Source organism: Anopheles marshallii, chromosome 3, assembly GCF_943734725.1.
Source record: "Anopheles marshallii chromosome 3, idAnoMarsDA_429_01, whole genome shotgun sequence".
Lineage (NCBI taxonomy): Eukaryota > Metazoa > Arthropoda > Insecta > Diptera > Culicidae > Anopheles > Anopheles marshallii.
Genome location: NC_071327.1, coordinates 59331091 through 59344417, shown reverse-complemented (window position 1 = coordinate 59344417; position 13327 = coordinate 59331091).

Below are 13327 nucleotides of genomic sequence, written 5' to 3'. Positions count from 1 at the left end.
CATATTTCACACCTTTTTCTACACCGAAACTTTCACCGGGTGGTGAGGGGGAGTGGAGTAAGGACCCAGAACTGCTGCAGAAACAAAACGGAAAAAACGTCTGCTGTGTTTGGCGAGAAGTAAAAACAAAAATTGAAAATATACCACAACAAAACTTCAGCCTTCAGCCTGTCCGATTCGGTTCTCTTTTACGCGACTTAAAAGTGAATGTGGATCCTTCGCGCTGAAGGAGCTTTTTGCTGGTGACTTACGCTGGTATAGTTGAGGTCCATGGGTGGACAATCCAAACATGCCATGATATTTTATTAGGCAAATACAGACTTAAGTTTGGCAGGTGTCGAGCAATGAAAAAAAAATTAATGACATTCTCTATTGCCATGCTAATATTGGACGTAAAAATGGTGCCAAAGGTGCCGAAGGAATTTTAAATCCATAGTTAACTACATATTGAGATAAATTATGTTAAATCATGTAAGTCAATCCCAAAAAAAGGATTCAAAAGGATATTGAATATTTAGATGCTGATGAGTCCCATCTCTTACCTCGACAATGGCATGGAAATGGAAACAATGGAAACAAATTTATCTCTACGATATTTAAAATATTTTTAAAAAATTTAAAGGGCAGTCTATTATTTTAGAACCATAATCAAAAAAGAGCTATAGTTGGCCGCCATAGTTGGCCACTTTAGGCTATATAATTTTTTACATTTGTAGAGCTCTATATTTGTTCTATATTTAATGAGCAGAATATTCATGTTGGTAGAATAATACAGCAAATTCTTACTTTCTTTATACGCAACTTAAGCAAACCTATAGTATAGTTATCATTTCAGATCTTTCAATTAATTATTCAGAATTAAGAAAAATGCCCAAAACATCCAAACATAACAGTAACACACCTTCAATTGACCAAAACTATGGGGACAACTCACATGTCATTTACCACCCAAATAGCATAAAAAAGAATTATCAGCGCAGTTACATTGCTTATTATGTTCAGTTGCTCATAGCAGGCCAAAGACTAGAAAATACAGAGCAAAACTTTGAAATCTCCTAACACATCACGTATTATATTTGTTGGACTTTACGGAACATTTTTGTTCTTAAATTTATTTTTTATTCTTAAAATTTTTATTCTTAAAAGTAGATCAAAAAGCTTTGAAACTTCTTTTTCAATTTATCAAAATTTGTACATCAGTTCTGTTTCCTTGAAGAAGAACTGCCAGGACATATTGCTATTGAAGGTCATATTGCTGTAAATCAGTCCTTTATACCCTCTAAGTTAAACCTGGAACATAAACAGTTATTTTTGCTTGCTTCTTAATTAATTATCCAACTTTCAGTAAATAAATACACTTGAATCCACATGTGTGAAACTCAAACGTTCACCACTGACCGTGGTCGTGAGACGCTCTAAGCAATTCGTGTGAGCGACAGGAATGTCACTTACCCGTTGGCTTTGTTTTGGAACATTGTCACCCATCGGTCGCATGCCCTTTGAACAAACCCTGCCCGACCCACACATGTCGCAATGGGGACGATTTAATTTACTCTAGTGCCACGGATAGAAGACGCCAACCACAGTGTTATCGTTTAATCGTACGCGTCGGACGCGACTGAACCGTAAACGCCCGTTTGCCGTTGGTAACATTCGCTCTAGCGCCCCCGTGTGATACTTCGGTAATTTATTCCACTGCTCGTCTTGGGCGGCAAGTTGCTGGAAAAAATTATCAAAAGTTGACCGTATCTCGTCTGCCGTAGCCTCCTGGGCCACAGGTTCCGATGCGTGCCGGCACTTGGGAAGGAAACGCTAATGTCGTTGCTTGTCACAAAAATTACTTAAAACTTGCCAAATGAAAGTTAACGATTAGAGGGCTTATGATTCCCTTTGCGTATGACCTCGCTTGCGGAATCACCGAGCCCAACTACGGACCGCGCGTGTGATGGTCGGAAAAGTTGCTCAGTTTCCATCTACCTACCCACCGGAAAAACGCTGAGCGCTGCTGCCAGCATCGCGCATTCAATGGCGCAGTTAATAGAATTATTATCTCCACAAGGGATGCGAACGCTAAACAAAAACATCAAAGCACAAAGCACAACAGAAAAACGCACCCCGACACACGGGGACTGTGATCGTCCTGCGTGTAGTTCCTCCAATGCTCTCTCGGACGCACTGTTCGTGGTTGGCCTGCTTGTGTGCGTGTATGTTTTACGAAGTTACGGGGGTGTTGTCTTTTGCCGTTCTAATCGGAAGGTGGAAGAGATGGAAAAAGGTGGCAGCTTTTGTCGCATAGCGCCGCTTCTCTCAACGGTTCGCAGGGATGGTTTTGGGATCGGACTTTACGCCAAAAGGGCAAAACTTTTTGCAGCCGAGCTTTTTGTTGGCTAAATAATTTATTGCACCACCGCTGAATAATGGGGAGGGGGGGGGGGGGGGTTCGGCGATAGGTTTGTTTATGCACCAGCTCCCGTCGGTTGATATAGTTGAGATTTTCTTTTGGGCAAATATGCCAACAACGGCAACAGACAATGTATGCAGCTCTATTGTATTGTAGCGCTGTGGAACCACATTAGCGCTGGGAGCATAATTTATTATAACAGATACACTAAACTTCGACTGCACACACTAATGCAGTCGTGAAAACATTGTAAAGCAAGCAAAACAAGGCAATGGGAAACAACAACAAAAAATCATTGATGCTCTTCCGGATAGCTTCACGTCAGCTGGTCAGAATCTTAGCAGGGTTTTAGTATTTTCGTAGTCTACGCAATCGACTGACACTCCGATTTAGCCTAAACACTATTGAAGAGCTTTTTTCGTTTGACGATTGGCCATAAAATCCCTGTAGTTGTAGGTCTTCATCTAAACGTTCATTTTCAATCCGCCCATCTCCTGCAAGGGAATCTTGACATATTAGACCAAGTCGATCCAAAAGTTCATTTACTCTCGTAATAGTTATTGATGAAAGCAACAACTTTCGAAAGACACTTTGTTGCAGTATATCAAATCACTGCAGAAACAGTTGCCCTTTTCACTGTTCGTTAACCATACAAGTAACTCCCTGTAAAGTGCATTCAGACTCCATGCATATCGTTGCTACTCAACATCAAGTAGATCTCGTCATCCATCAAATCTCTGACGTCGCGCTTTATCGGAAAGAAATTTTTCACTAACCTTCACTAGTATCTTCAAATGCTATTCTGAGAAATCGCATAGCCCAACACTGTAGCATACAAGTATTCATCATGTGCAACTATTTCTTCATCGATTGAAACATCCCGAAGGAACCATAAAGACACTCTGTCTCGATCGTCATTGTTCGACCCACAGTTTGATTGTCTGGTCTACTTCCAACGTGAAGAAGATATTACAAATTCCATATTGGTTATATCCGGCGGATACAAAGTATCTCGCGATGTAAAACTTGCTCACACCATTCGGTATGGTAATACCATTCTTGGAATAAAATAATTTTAATAGCAAATGTATGCAACACGATTTTAAATTCAAATATTGAATTAGTTTCACAATCTCTGTGCATAATAGAAGCTTGGTATAAGTTAATTAGAATTCCGTGATATCTGCCGACACCACCGCTCTGTACCAGCCCAGCATCTAGCTCTACAAACATCAATGCACCATCGCGAAAGCAAACAGCGCAAACGGTGGTGCAGCAGCATCGGAATGTGTGATTTACCATTTATTCGAAATGTAACACTCATCCATCCATATTCTGCCCAACTCGTAATGTATCCCTTTATGGCATTATGTTACCGAAGGTAATGCTAATGGTCGTTAATCAGCATATCACCCGGAGCCGATCGAAACCGCGTCCATCATCGATTGCAATTAGTGTTATGCGTGTAACGACCCATACACACACATTTCAAAATTAGATAATTTCGTACCAAGAGCTCCCATTTTCCATTGCGCTGGCACCGCTGCACCCATCCATTCCGTGTTGTAACATCGGCTAATTTGGTTGTATAAATTTCCAAATCACTTCCTTTTCAGCAGCGCGAGAATGTATCTTTTTTTTCCCGCTCAATGCCGCTGCCTTAACGTGCCGGAAGTGACAAACGATCCTGAAGCCAATGTGCTCGCCGCGAGTTTTTTTTTTGCACCCTTTCTTTCTCCTTTTCAGCTGATGGTTTGGTTTAATTGTACTAAGCGTACGATATTTATGTTGCCATCGCTAGAGCAGCTAGCAGCTTTTTTCTCGCTTTTTGCATTATTTTCCTCATCATTGATGAAGAGGAAGAATGGCGGAATCCTTCGTAAGCGTGTCGAGTGTCCTTCGTGTCGGTCGTGGAAATGGAGTGAGGCATGATTTTCCACCCGGGAACCATGCTAATTTAATCAAAGACAACGAGTTATCTTCTCAAAAAGGATGTCGTCCCCTCCCCCCACTCGGAACGTTACGTCGTTCTTTATCACTCTCATGGGTTTCGGTGGCAGTGCCATCCGTTTGCTCCGATCAATCCCCCACACCGCTCGCTCGTGCTCGCTCCTCCCAGGCGGGTGGGTGGTCTCCAACCCAACGAGACCATAATTTTCATCCTCTTCGCCATCCGCAACGCCTATCCTGTCGCGATTGTGAAGATTTATTCAACTCGTTTCCATAACTTACGCGCCATACATCATCATGCGTAAGCGCTTCGCCCTGCCTCCGCACGAAATAAATTCTAACTCCAGCCTTCCCGGTCTCTTCGCCTCACCGTGCGTCATCAAGACGAAAAGGTTGGCAGCTTGCGGACATCTTTACGATAACCACGCGCGCGGCATTTTCTTCCACGCCCGATTGTACCGACCATTTCACGCCTCGAACGCCTTGGCGTACGAAATGAAAATAGCAACGGATGCGGGTGATGGCGAGCCGTTCCTACCATTGTGAATGCCATTTCGTCCTCCCCGAGAGGAACAGAAAAAAAGCCCTTACCCAACCAACCGTGGTGTGGGTAAATCGTCTTGTCGAAAAGTTTCTTGTCTCGCATTGCGTCCCAAAATGGGGTCCACCGGCGTACAGGCGTGAGGATATACACCATTTCCATTCGAGTAAAAAAAAGGGCCCCCCCACCCTATTGCAGATGCCATCATTGAAGGTTCAAGTGGAAGAAATAATGCGCACACCACAATCATACGGAGATAGTACCGTATAGCCTGCTGAAGCAGAGGAGTAGCAACGACATGAAAAGAAAAAAACGCACGAGCCAAAGCGACGCAATGCAATAAAACTTTTACAATGTGGTTTTCTTAATTGGGTGAGGAGTACGTACAGCACCACGCTTCGTTCATTCCGTGAGCAACTGTACGTGTGCACCGTTCCGGGAACAAACACTCACTTTCGTGTGAAACCAAGCAATAAACTGTCTTATCCTATAGCGCACACATACACACACACATGCATTTACACGCAAGCGTCTCCATTTCGTCCATCCAAAGCGAGTCAAGCGGTCAAAGGGTTCGCTCAATCGCTCTTCAGCCATACGGCCGGAGGCTTTGTATCTGAATCGGGATGGTTGGATATTTTTTTTTTTTAAGGTTCGTTTGGTTTGCTGGCACACAATCACACTGATACTTTCACACTTTTAGGGCACCAGGCCATCGCTTTGCACAAACAAAAATGCCCCCCTTTTCGCATCTGCCTTCAGCACGGTGTGATCGATGGAGGCGCATGGTTGGGCACGATGCTGCAGGATGCTTGTTAAAAATAAACCATCGTTACAGCCACAACGGAGTCAGTGAAAGAAGAAAAAGAAGAAGAAGAAGAAGAAGAAAACTCACTTACACAGCCTCGTTCGGTCTGGTAGTTATAAAAGATGAGCCATATAATAATGTTATACGTGCACTCGGTACAATACCAAAACCGTACCATATAAAAGCGGTAAGGGGAAGGGGAGGGGGGGGGGGGGGGGGGGTACGTACCATGGTTTCAGACCTGCAGGAGGCAACGTGGGCCAACGTGGGCCAACCCTCAATATCCGAAAGCGACCTGAAACATGGACCTACACAGCGGCACTAGTGTGTTCAATCCTTGACGCTCTACCCATCGCTTACAGTCGTGTTTGCAAAATATTGTACCATAAATTCCACCCTACGCCTTTTCTATCTCCGAGTAAAGCACTACCTCTTCGCTCAAAGCACTGGAGATAGTGTGCGAGAAAACTGGAAAGACAGTTTTTGAAGCATACAACTACAACAACGACAAAAAACCCACATCGCCACATTCCATGTGCATCGTGTAGCGAGGTTGCCAGGAGAAAAAAAAAAGGCACGCAAGGAAAAAAACAATAAAAACGATATTAAAAATCTTGCTCCGGCAAGCGTAATAACAAAAGGACGGCAAGATAATCGAACAACAAAACAAAAACGGAACACGAAAGCGAAATACCAGCATCGCAAAGCAATCACGCATCAAAAACGCCCATGTGGCAGAGGCGAGACGAGAGATCCTGCGGAATGGGAAACGAAAACGCTCCGGACTCGTCAGCGTCCGACTTTTTGGTGGACTTGCGAGCTTTCTTCACAGTGTTCCCAACCCACGTGGCACACACACACACACACACTCGATGCTGACGTCGTCGACGGTGACGAGCGCGTACCGGACGGACACATAAATCACGGGACTTTTAGTTCTTTAATTTATCTGTCCACTCTGGTTGCCGCGTTGCCTGCAGCGTGGTGAACGAGCAGAAACGCAATGCACGTGTACCGGATCGCGTGCCACGCTGGGTGCCGATCCTAAGGCGGGAAAATTGAAATAGGTTCACGTAACAATCGTTACGGGTTTTTCCTCATCAACACGCTTTCGGTGAGGGATGATTTTTCGAGGCCTTTTGCTAGTTATGCCAACCGGCACGTTTCGCCAGTGCGGAAGGCAATGAATATCACCACCCTCCGTCCACCACACCAACCTTCCATCAACAGTCACCACTACTGCCAGCATCAGCATCATCATCATCGCCATCGTGCCCGCTGGTGTAGCCGCACGGTATACGTTCTCGTTTCGTGGAAGGCGAGTTCAGGCTTTGGGGGAGGTTTTTTTTTATTAACATTGACGTGAGACAAATAAATTTATTATTACTTTTTCCACGCTTACATGCCAGGATGCAACAGAGCGCATGATTTGCCAGTGACTTACATTACGCTGTATTACATTCCGTTCTTAAAGCGTGGCACGAAGAATGGCGTTCAAAGGTTGTTTGAAAGGTACGATGTGAATGGGGGGTCAGAAGATTTAATATTGATTATTTATTGATAAGTTCAAGTTGAGTGACTTAACCAGATTTAAGCCCTCTAATTGTATTAATACATTTCGGCAAAGTCTCCACAGTAGAAAACTTTGTGGTTCTTTATAAGGCGCAATATTTTATATAAAAAAATATAAGTGTAAAACATGTTAAATATCTTAGATATAGATGAGATAGGGTCTATTGATCCAATGTGCTTCAAAATTCCAGACATGCAGGAATGATTAGTGACAGGGACTTTAACTTTCGATGTCCTGATAATGGACGTTTCACATTTACCTAAATTGCTACAGTTTAAACGCTCTGGAAACTCCTGATAATGGACGTTTCACATTTACCTAAATTGCTACAGTTGAAACGCTCTGGAAACTAACCTAATTGGAATTTTCTTTGGAAATTTTAAGTAGTTGTTTGAAGAATACTGTTAACAATTTGTTTTGACCGTTTCCATTTTCTCCAAAATTGGTAAAAATGCCGTTACCTTAAAAACAGCGTCACGAAAAACGTAACGTAACGTAACACTATCCTGAATGTTTCCCAAGAAATACATGATTTGATAAGCGATCTACTCATGTGCATTAGTTCATTCGTTATTTCGTTACTACCGAGACTGTACACCTGGAAATCTATCTCAAGGAATTGTCTGTAGAAGCCGGTGATTCACTCTCCACACGCTGAGGTTAAGCGTTATATCTTACCTCCACGCCACGCCAAGCAACACACCCCACCTAGGTGGAGGTACCTTCGTTTGAATTGCTTCAACAATGGACAAAACCCGTAGAAGCGACAGTTCAAGTCAAATACATACACCGGCCAGGTCGGTTGTTATAACTGCGTGGTACCATTACTTGGGAACCTAACAACGGTATTACTGCCGTCACATGCAGTTCGACTATTTGAACTGTGTGTGCTGTACATACTTCCTAGCATGTATCTGGAGGAATAGGACCTTCCGGATATTCTAGACGCATTTGCCAAAGCAGTTCCTCCATTCTGCAGCGACAGGTTCTTGTATTAAAACAACACGAGGGACCTATGATTTTGTGGTCTGTTGGCCTATGTTTTGTGGTCTGATCTAGTTTCGTGCCACTTTTAATTTTTTTACAAAATCAACTTGCTCACTATCTTACCCATGTACATGAACTCCTCAAACGCACCGGAACTAAGACCTATCGAAAATAAAACTAGGTTTTTCTGAGCAGGCACTACGGAAAATATCCCAAAATAGGTCAAATCTTAAGCACACAAGATGAAAAATTGAGTTTAAGAACAAACAAAAAAAAGCTGCAGCCAAATGTTGTACATAACATGGTGAGTGGTTCAACAATTTGTTCGCCTTGTTACTCGTGATTCTAATCCAATAAAACTCGCCAAGCTCAGATGGGTTGATCACGTGATCAGAATGACACCAGACGACCCAACTCGTAATGACCTTTTTGGTCGTCCACATAGACAGAGAAGGGGTGGTTGGTCCAAATTGAGATAAAGTGATGATCATTTTGTCTTTGCCAGAATGTTTAAAATGATATTACATTGGCGATTAGGCCTAAAACAGCGGTATAGAGTACTAATGCATCAGGTTAAGAACGCGAAGCCGCGCGAATCACCTGTTAAAGAAAAGAAAGAACATGTTCCATAATTCCGAATATTGGCAAGCCATTTTGGAATCAAAAGTTACTACTACTTCTGACTATTTCTTTATGAATTTCATTCAAAGAACATCATAAAAGACCTTTGTTATTTGGAATATTGATCCCAGTGCCCTGTTAGCATGTCCAATACTATCTTCATGATGTTGCTTAGCATTTTATCGACGCATGGGCACAACAAATTTTGATGACACCCCAGACTGAAAGATTACCTAAGGACATGATGTCGTGTCAAACGAAAACCTTTAAGCATGGTTCCACTTAACAAAGGGAACTGATTTTCTAATTGTAGTTGCTCACTATTTAAGGGCCATATGTATTAATTTGCATCATATTTAAACCGCAAATCATTCCCCATCAATCATGCACACCATAATCGGCAAACTTTGTTATTCAATTTTCCCACACCTGTATGCAGCAGCCGTATTTTATCGTGTGTTGCATATTTCATTACACTTCTTAAAGTTTTCGTAGACATGCTCCCTGCCACCGGTGTGCTTGATCATTAAAGACTCATTAAAGTTGCAGGTCGTACCCCGTGGTCCCATATCACCATAGATTGTGTCGTCAAAGTTTACAATCCCTCCCGCTGCAGGGTTGTCCAGGGAGTGATAACCAGCGTTCCAAAACTATTACGTACCATCACGGCCAACCGCCGGGGCTGCATTGGCATAGCGTTGGTCACTGTGCTATGTGTGATTAATTACCGCAACAATTTACACCCTGCACGACAATAGTTTCCCGTGACAGTGGGGGTGAACTTGCCATCATCCGAAGGCCCTCACTGTGCCAGACGAAAAGTGCACGTCTTCCTTCCGAGCATACCCACGAAGAATGTCCAGAACTCGCGACCGAATGATTGATGCACGAATGTGATGCTTTTTTTTTGTACACATCCTCACCAACTTTGGTTTTCCGTTACCAGCTGACCACCACGATAAACGATAAAGGGGAAAAAGCACAAATAAAAACCTCCAGCAACTACTCGCAAAGTATATAATGAGCTGGGTGCGAGATCCCGGAAATCATCATTTAAAGTACACCACAAAACAGATAGTGCGCCCCGAGGGCAGCAGCAAAGCGCGAATGGGTCGGGTGCTCACCGACCGAGCTGCCAGACAAGTGCTGCACAGTTTCTCGGCGACACTGCGTAACAGCGGAATGGTCGTAGTTATGGCTGCTTTCCATCACCTTCCCTCCCTTTCTCATCTCTCACACTTCTCTGCCCCTTTTTCCCAAGCTGATGGTGCTGGCTTTGGGCGCAGTTCGAACACCCTGTTGCGGACTCTGTTCCGTGGCGAGCTATTCTTTCTTGCGAAACCGACAGAACAAAGCACTCGCATTCGCAATCCCATGCTAATGGGGTGACCCACCCTCGCATTGTGACAGTTCCATTTCGTACGCTCCCTTATCAGTGTTCTTCGCCGTTGTCGTGTTCTTTTTGAAAAAAAGGCCATGAAATTGATGAATGATGTTCACCAAAAACCAACCAGCACAATCCGTTCGTCCCCATTAGCGCTGCACATGTGCAGCTGATGGGAAAGCAGGCCTGGCCGTTAAGAAGCATTTGGTGATCTCAACCTAATTGAATCACATGGTTCCACCCTTTTTTTTCCTGGTGCTATCTCTTTAAATAGCTCCCATCACATCTGTGTGCGGCAAAAGCATCTCAAATTGATTAGTTTCATGATGTGCTCGTTGCGATGCGATGAACGTCTACGGTAAGCACATGCAATCGTATTCGACAAATTGTTATCGCACCCCCAAAAAACCAGCACACCATTACGCCGGTTCCATCCCAACCGACTGTAACTGTGTTTCAAACAGCTTACACAACTACACTTAACTGAATTGACGAGTGTAATAATGTTGGTTGGTGCGAGCGAAAAACCTTCCCTCGGAAAAAACACTCATCCACCACCACCAGCTTCCAACTTCTCGGCCGGTGGCATCGAGTCAAACAACACCCACTCCAACCTAAGCATCGTTCGAAAGCAATGTCAAGGGTTATTATGTGGGCACTTGAAAATATTATTATTTAACATAATGCGCCTCATTGCGAGACACACCGGGGCGATTCGATCCAACATTCCAACATTCACGACCCAACCAAGTAATTGATCCGGTTAATAAACACAGCAGGAGCGCTTGCCTAGATATGAATGTATCTTCAAATGGTGCACTTATTCTGAAGGTAAGCAACAGCAACAACAACAACAACAAAAAAGGCGATAACAAATACCCAACATTCCTAACATTTCTTCCGGGCAGGATCTGATCGCCGTAGCGTTCCGCAACACAATCGGCATCCTGTGGCAATGTGCGGCAACTTTTTCAATTAAAATTTTCCACCTCTCTGGCCTGCGTAGTTGCGCGAAATTGAACATTTTATTTTTATCCGTGCCCTTTTCTTCATCTGCCACCCCATCTCCCCTTCCTGGGGGGGGGGGGGGGGTCAGGTACCACCGGTAGGTACATGAGGTAAGGAAGTAACTCATCACCATAAAACCAATTGACGGGGTACAGGGGGAGGGGGGAGGGGGAAGGGGGGGGGGCGAGGGTGCGTGCGCGTGAGAAAACCCCCATATGGCTCATGGCGAACACTGGTGGGTTGAAGTTGTTTCGGTAGAGTTTAAAAATACTTACACACGGCACCAGTTCCGGACGAAAGGTGCCTCCTTGATTTTTCTTCTGCCCACGGGTTTTTTTTCCCCGATGCGCGATGCATGAGCTCAGAAGTGAATTAAGCGTGCGAGTGGGTGTGTGTGTGTGTGTGTGGTTTTGTACCGGGGGGAAAAGTTTAAGCGATATTTAGAACGGAATAATACGGGCTAAAGTAAACATAAATGCTGTGTGTAGTGGAAGAACTTTTCCGCCACGTCACATTCGAAATGGCACACCAGCGCTCTGTGGAGGTTTTCTTTGTTTTTGTTGCATATTTCTCATTGTGGTGAGCACTTTTTTTTTAGGTATTTCAATTTTCCAGAGCTATTCCATGCGGAACTATCTCCACCGAATGCGATGCGAGTAAGCATCGCACGGATGGTCGGTGAAAGCAAAAAAAAAAAAACGACCATCACTTTAGCTCAAAACGCTTAGCCTCCCGCTCGAGTCTTCGCGACCGTTCGGAAAACCGTTCGAAACCGCGAAGGTTGATGGTGAAGTACTGACGACTTTTCCATTGCCCTTGGATTATTGAATGTTCGCTTTTATCTCTGCCCTCTGCCCGGCTTTGCTGCTGGTGGGATTTGATCCGTACGACTTGCCGTCGCTCTGGACGCGCTGCCGTACGAGTGTGTCGCGTCTCCATGCAGCTTTACCGGGGTGTTTTAGCGAGCTGAACTTTCCAACCGACAACGGTGTGTGTCCGTGTGTTTGTACGCAGTGAAAACGAACACACACACACACACACGCGCTCGCGTGTCTTCATCCTTGAACCTCGGATTGTACGACAGCAGTTTGCTTTCGCTGCGGTTGTCCTCGACGTTAAAGTCACTGCCGGCCGCCAGATATCTTGCACTGGCAGAAAGAAACTGGAACCGTCACGCGTACACAAGCACACCAGCGGTGTGGTTTCTCTCCCGCGTACCGTGCGGAGTAAAGCTTTTGAATAAAACATTACCAAGCAGAAGGAAAGCGAATGCTTTTCTAATTCTTTGCTCCCTTGCTTGCACAGGCCATAGCTTCGTGGCTTTTCGTCTTAGTCCCCACACATCTCCCCGTTGGGATGTGTTACGGGATGTGTTGTTTTTTTTTCTCTCGTGCCACAACAGAATGCAATAAACACTACACCGTGGATTCAAACCGTCCACTTGTCCATCGTTAAAGCTTGTTTACTGCAGGGAACTACTCCTCCTTGTAAGAACTCAACTGCAGAATACCCACCTCTGTCATAGTGGTCTGTTTGATGGGTATTTTTCTAATTGCTATTCGAACATCGTGCCGGCGTTAAGCCCCTTGGCAACGAATAGAAAATTTGAGATTGTAGAGAAAACAATAATCTTTAGAACAAATAATATATTATGAAACAATTAAATGCTTCTACAGTTGTGATTAAAACTGGGTGGTTATGAAACCATCCTTACCAACGGCTATGGGACTCACCAAAATGGTACGTTCGGTAGCATGGCGTTAATGAGTTGGTGTGTAATTAAATCGATTACACCATGATCGCGTTCCTTTCGCCCCTTAGACGACGGATAACAGACAGCTTCAACCGTTGTCCTTTTGTGTTGCTTTCTTCCCCGACACCCTGTGCAGGGCCCACCCTGCCACTGAGGTCAATGATATCGAGATAAAATCAATTAAGAGTGTACTCTTGGCTTCTGGCGTTCGCTGGCTCACATAGCAGACACAAACACATACATGCAACGACCCAAAAAAAAAAAACGACTCCCCTAAAATACACACTTGGCAGCCATTGTT